The 6,759-nt window shown below is 41.0% G+C and overlaps 1 protein-coding gene across 1 annotated transcript in view; it reads left to right on the plus strand.

The window, feature by feature from the left end:
* Positions 1–4,185: 4,185 nt before the first annotated feature.
* LOC102246204 (chromosome unknown open reading frame, human C7orf60) overlaps positions 4,186–6,759 on the plus strand; it is a 109,461-nt gene continuing 106,887 nt past the window's right edge. The window contains exon 1 of the mRNA XM_014536445.1: positions 4,186–4,203. The gene's annotated coding sequence lies outside the window, so the exon portion shown is untranslated. The remainder of the gene's footprint in view (positions 4,204–6,759) is intronic.

The raw sequence follows: 6,759 nt of genomic DNA on the forward strand, positions 1-6,759 counted from the left end.
GTCAGTTAAACCACCAGGAGCCCTTCGTAGTAGGCAGCTTCTTTTTCAGGGCTCACATACTTAAAGCAGCATCTGGCATATAGGAAGCCTTAAATTTGTTAAATATACAATTTAAAAAGCAACAGAGGTGCCCTCGCCAAATGGCTAAGCTGGTTGGAGCGTCATCCTTTATATCAAAAGGTTTCAGGTTTGATTCCCGATCAGGGCACATACCTAGTAGGTTGCAGGTTTGATCCCATTCGGGGCACATATGGGAGGCAACCTATTGATGTTTCTCTCTCACATCAGTGTTTCTTTTTCTCTCTTTCAAATCAGTAAACATATCCTCAGATGACGATTAAAAACCCACGAAAAACAGGTGTATTGGTAGCCTGGATGCATTTAAGGACTATAACACTGAAGACTGAGTGGTCCCTGGAATTTCTACCTAGACTGTTCTATAGTCTGTTCTCCAGTATTAGAATGACTGTAACATTTTTTTGCTCCCATTTGCTTCCTACATTTATAAGTTTTTATGTGAAAGGTCTGACCTTCTTAATACATTTGAATATTGGTTATCCCCACCCCCCATTCCCTACCCATCAGAGAAATGACTGGTATAAGAAGCAGGTAGATGTGCAGGTGGTTTCTTCATTTGATTCTCAAGAGCTGCTTCAACACCACGCACATTGGATATTTTGTCCCACCTTGAGGTGTGTCACTGTATCAGGTGTTCAAGAATGCTGAGAAGGCTGGTCTGTGTGTGATGTAACTATGCTCTGAGACAATCTGGCCCTGAACACTTGTTAATGCTTTGGGATAGCTGCTGAACGTGTTTCTTCTTGGCCATGAGTTTCTCTGTTTACCTCATGTTAGAGGAAATGACTTTAAAGGTTCTTTGAACTTGAACTTCGTAATCTGGTCATCTACAGATAATGTATCTTGCTTGCAGCCTGGATTTGGTAATGTGCCTAAATAAAAATCATATAAATTGTTAGTTATGAATTTATAAAAGTTCACTTGTTTGTGATACTCAAGTAAATCTTTTTTTTATTTTTTTAAAGAGAATTTGATGACCCTCAAATTTAATGACATACAGTTTTTAGTTTGTAACTTTCATGATGCATCATTTTAAAAAATTTATTGAGGTATAATTTTATGTACAATAGGCTGCATCCCTTTACAGTGTATAAATCAGTGGGTTTTGCCAGATGTATACTCCTATAAAACCATTACCAAAATCAAGATACAGAACATTGCCCTAGCTGGTTTAGTTCAGATAGAGCATCGGCCTGTGGACTGAAGGGTTCCAGGTTCGATTCCAAACAAGGGCACATGCTCGGATTGCAGACTCAATCCTCCAGTGGGGGGCATGCAGGAGGCAGCAGATCAATGATTCTCTCTCATCATTGATGTTTCTATCTCCCTCTCCCTCTCCCTTCCTCTCTGAAATCTATAAAAATATATTTTTAAAAAAGGTACAGAACATTTCCTCATGCACCAGTGCAGTCAGTCTTTCTCTCTACTCCTGTTTTACCAATCTCTTGTTATTATAAACTAGAGGCCCGGTGCACCAAATTTGTGCACAGGGAGTGTGTCCCTCAGCCCAGCCTGCACCCTCTCAAATCTGGGATATCCCTCTCACAATCCAGGACTGCTGGCACCCAACCGCTCGCCTGCCTGCCTGCCTGATTGCCCATAACTGCTTCTGCCTGCCAGCCTGATCACCCCCTAACCACTCCCCTGCCAGCCTGATCGATGCCTAACTGCTCCCCTGCTGGTCCAATTGCCCCTAACTGCCCTCCCCTGTTGGCCTGGTTACCCCCTACTGGCCCGGTCACCCCAAACTTCCCTCCCTTACCAGCCTAGTCGCCCCTAACTGCCTTCCCCTGCAGGCCACGTTGCCCCCAACTGCCCTCCTCTGCAAGTCTGGTTGCCCCCAACTGCCCTCCCCTGCAGGGCTGGTCCCCCCCCAACTGCCCTTCCCTGCAGGCCTGGTCGCCCCCAACTGCCCTCCCCTGCAGGCCTGGTTGCCCCCAACTGCCCTCCCCTGCAGGGCTGGTCCCCCCCCAACTGCCCTTCCCTGCAGGCCTGGTCGCCCCCAACTGCCCTCCCCTGCAGGCCTGGTTGCCCCCAACTGCCCTCCCCTGCAGGGCTGGTCCCCCCCCAACTGCCCTTCCCTGCAGGCCTGATCATCCCCAACTGCCCTCCCTTTAAGGCCTGGTCCCTCCCAACTGCCCTCCCCTGCTGGCCTGATCACCCACAACTGCCCTCCCCTGCCGGCCATCTTGTGGCAGCCATATTGTGTGTTGGAGTGATGGTCAATTTGCATATTACCTCTTTATTAGATAGGATTATTAGATAGGTTTTTTTTTTAGAATTCTATTGCATGGAATTATGTGGTATCTATTATACAGCATTGTATACCATTTAAGAACTAAAATAGTACAATGTTGATCTTTAGTATCATGATTCACAAAGTTTTAAATCACCAAGAATAATAACATGCTATTATCTTAAATTGGCCTCACATTTATTCTTACCTTCTGTGCTTCACATCTTTTTATTTTTTATTTTATTTATTTTAATGTATTTTTAATTGATTTTTTACAGAGAGCAAGGGAGAGGGATAGAGAGTTAGAAACATTGATGAGAGAGAAACATCGATTAGCTGCCTCCTGCACACCCTCCTACTGGGGATGTGCCCGCAACCAAGGTACATGCCCTTGACTGGAATCGAACCCGGGACCCTTCAGTCCGCAGGCCGACGCTCTATCCACTGAGCCAAACCGATCAGGGCTTCACATCTTTTTAAAATAAGAATTAGAATAGAGTTTTTGGTAAAAACATTAATCTTAGAACAGCCTATTTTTTTCACATATAAGTACCTCCTTATTTATTTAGTGTTGTTACCAATAATTTTTCCTTAAGCATTTAGATTTTCCAAAAAGATCTATGTACTGTTATCAAAGAATTTAGTGGAGATGACTGCACTTGCACTGCACGTTTTTCTTTGACAGTAATGTGAAAAGAAAAAAAAATTCTAAATCATCTTAAACCAGTGAATAAAGTCTCCAGAATATTGACTCTGAACCTATTGCTTTTTTTAAACCTTGTAACTCTTTTTTTGAGAACACTTATTTTGAAGTATTCAAATTTTACTGCATTTTCATCACTATTATCTGTTGACAGTTACCAACTGTAGTTTGAATTTAACTCTAGCAACTTACTGGATTTGTTTGTAATTTTGGTGTTTCCTATATTATTTAAGCATGGTGAAAATATAAATACTTTTTCCCCATTAATGGGGCACTATGATTAACTTCTATAGTTTATACACTTTATAAACCAAAAGTAGTCTTTGCCTTTCTTATGGGAGAAGCATGCCTGGTTTTAACAGACAGTATATATAAATGACAGAGTACTATAACTATGGCAGTTGCATATATGGGTGAATTGTAAGATGATCAAGGGGGAAGCAGATAAACTCTCTTGATTAATACGTGAGTTCAGTTTTGTTTTGTTTTTTAATTGAATTATTGAGGTGACATTGGTTCACAAAATCATAACATGTTTCAAGTGCATGACTCAATAAAACAGTGGTTCTCAACCTTCCTAATGCCGCGACCCTTGAATACAGTTCCTCATGTTGTGACCCCCAACCATAAAATTATTTTCGTTGCTACTTCATAACTGTAATTTTGCTACTGTTACGAATCGTAATGTAAATATCTGATATGCAGGATGTATTTAGGCGACCCCTGTGAAAGGGTTGTTGGACCCCCAAAGGGGTCACGACCCACAGGTTGAGAACCTCTGCAATAAAACATCATCAGTATACTACCTCAGGTACCCATTGCCCAAAGCAAAGTCTCTTTCCATCCCCATGTATCTGCCCTTTGCTCTCTTCCACCTACTCCCATCCCCCTTTCCATCTGGCTATGACCACATTGTTGTAAGTGTCTATGTGTTTTATATACCTATATATGTATATTTTTTCTTAATCCTTTCACCTTCTCTCATCCAGCCCCACCAAAGCCCCTACACTCCTCTGACAGCTGTCAATTTGTTCCCTGTCTATGCCTCTGTTTTTATTTTGTTTGTCAGTTTATTTTGTTCATTAAGTTCCACATATAAGTAAGATCATATGGTATTTGTCTTTCTCTGACTGGCTTATTTCACTTAGCATAATAATCTCCAGATTCATCCATGCTGTTGGAAAAGGTAAGATTTCCTTCTTTTTTACAGCCCAGTAGTATTCCATTGTGTAAATATACAACAGCTCTTTTACCCACTCATGTACTGGTGGGCACTTCGGCTGTTTCCAGATCTTGGCTATCCTATTCAGTAGGTCCTCGGGTTATGTTGGAGATCCGTTCCTACGCTGCAACGTAATGTAATTTTTGCCGTAAGTCGGAACCCACCTACATAAGCACCTAAGTCATTCACATAGAGCACATACACAGCAGTAATGAAGTGAAACAGTAAAAAAAATTTAAAAGAAAGATAACAATTCCTGACCTTTACTTGTGGTAAATAAATAATAAAAAACATAAAGCACATATGTACATACGTTGAAATGATGGAACTTTTTTTTTAATAAATAAATGGGAGATGGTGACGTAACCAGGAAATGACGTATATCGAGTCCGATGTAACTTGAGGACTGCCTGTATAATAAAAGCCTAATATGCTAAGTGTCCAGTGACTGGTCGACTATTCAACTGATCAAAGTGCAATACGCTAATGATATGCTAAGGCCGCTTAACCATTTGCTATGACATGCACTGACCATTAGGGGACAGACACTCCGACCCATAGGTTAGCTTGCTGCTGGGGTCCGGCTGATCGGGACTGAGCGAGACCGGCCAGACATGCCCTGGAGCCCTCCCGCGGTCCCTCCCCAACTGGCCAACCTCCTACGTCTCTCCCTGACCCCGATCATGCACTGGTGGGGTCCCTCAGCCTGGCCTGCACCCTCTCGAAAACCAGGACCCCTTGGGGGATGTCGGAGAGCCGGTTTTGGCCGATCCACAGGCATCTATAATAATAAAATAATATGCAAATCAACCAAACTGCTGAACAGCGGAACTACCGTCTAGATGACCTTCCAGATGAAGCTGGGGCTGCGAAGGCCTACTCTTACACAAATTTCTTGCATCGGGCCTCTAGTTATAAATAATGCTGTAATGAATATGGGGATGCATATAGTTTTTCTAATTAATGTTTCAGTTTCTTCAGATATATTTTCAGAAGTGGGATCACTGTATCAAAAGGCAGTTACATTTTTAATTTTTTGAGAAAACTGTTTTCCACAGTGGCTGTACCAGTCTGAATTCCCACCAACAGTGCAATAGGGTTTCCTTTTCTCCACATCCTCACCAGCACCTGTTTGTTGATATAGTGATGATAGGCATTATGACAGATGAGAGGTGATACCTCCTTGTGGTTTTCATTCACATCTTCGATGATTAGTGACATTGAGCATTTTTTTTCTTATGTCTATCTTTGTGTCCTCTTTGGAGACATGACTATTCAGGTCCTTTGCCTTTTTAAAATTTAGTTGTTTGTCTTGGTGTTGAGTTGTATAAGTTTTTTATTGGCAAATATGTTCTCCTATTCAGTGGATTCTTTTATCATTTTATTGATGGTTTCTTTTGCTGTGCAAAAGCTTTTTAGTTTGATTAAGTCCCATTTGTTTATTTTTTCCTTTGTTTTTCTTGCCTTAGGAGACATATGGGCAAAAAATATTGCTACAAGAAATGTCTGGCCCAGGTGGCGTGACTCAATGGTTGAGTGTCGACCTGTGAACCAGGAGGTCAGGGTTGAATTCCAGGTCAGGAGGGGAACATGCTTGGGTTTCAGGCCTGATCCCCAGTGCAGGATGCAGCCATCAATGATTCCCTCTCATCACTGATATTTCTATCTCTCTCTCCCTCTCCATCCCTGTCTGAAATCAATAAAATATATATCTAAAAGAAAAAAATAAATGTCTGAAATTTAGTGCCGCCCTAGGGTATTTATGGTTTTGCAAATAACATTTAAGTCTAATCCATTTTGAGTTTATTCTTGGGTATGGTACAAGTTGTGGTCTAGTTTCATTACTTTGCTCTATCTGTCCAATTTTCCCAACATCATTTATCTCATTGTATATTCTTGCCTCCTTTGTCAAATAGTAATTGACCATAGAGGCATTGGTTTATTTCTGTGTTCTCTATTCTGATCCATTGATCAATATACCTGTTCTTGTGCTAATACCATGCTGTTTTGATTATATGGCCTTGTAGTGTAGTTTAATATCAGGTAGTTTAATACCTCCAACTTTTTTCTCAAGATTGCTAAGGCTCTTGTCTTTTGTGGTTGCATATAGACTTTTGGCATGTTTGTTCTAGACCTGTGAAATATTTCATTGCTTTTTAATAGTAATCTATAGATTGCTTTGGGTAGTATAGACATTTTAATGATGTTAATTCTTCTAATACATGTACATGGTATATGCTTCCTCAGTTTCTTTTTTCCAGGCCCTATAATTTTCCAAGTAAAGGTCATTTACCTCCTTGGTTAAATTTATTCCTAGGAATCTTATTTTTTGTTGTTGCATTTTTTTTTTGAGAAAAGCCAGTGTAAAGCACTGTATTACAATATTAAAACTTGAAACTCATTCATATGTAGTGCAGGGGAGGTGGGTGGGGGATAGGCAGCAATAATTTCTCTCACCAAATCACTAGAGGACAGCAAAGGAGTGAGAGGAGGGAAGAAAAAGCCAGGAAACTTTGAGCT

The sequence above is a fragment of the Myotis brandtii genome, unplaced genomic scaffold (genome assembly GCF_000412655.1).
Source record: "Myotis brandtii unplaced genomic scaffold, ASM41265v1 scaffold162, whole genome shotgun sequence".
NCBI lineage: Eukaryota > Metazoa > Chordata > Mammalia > Chiroptera > Vespertilionidae > Myotis > Myotis brandtii.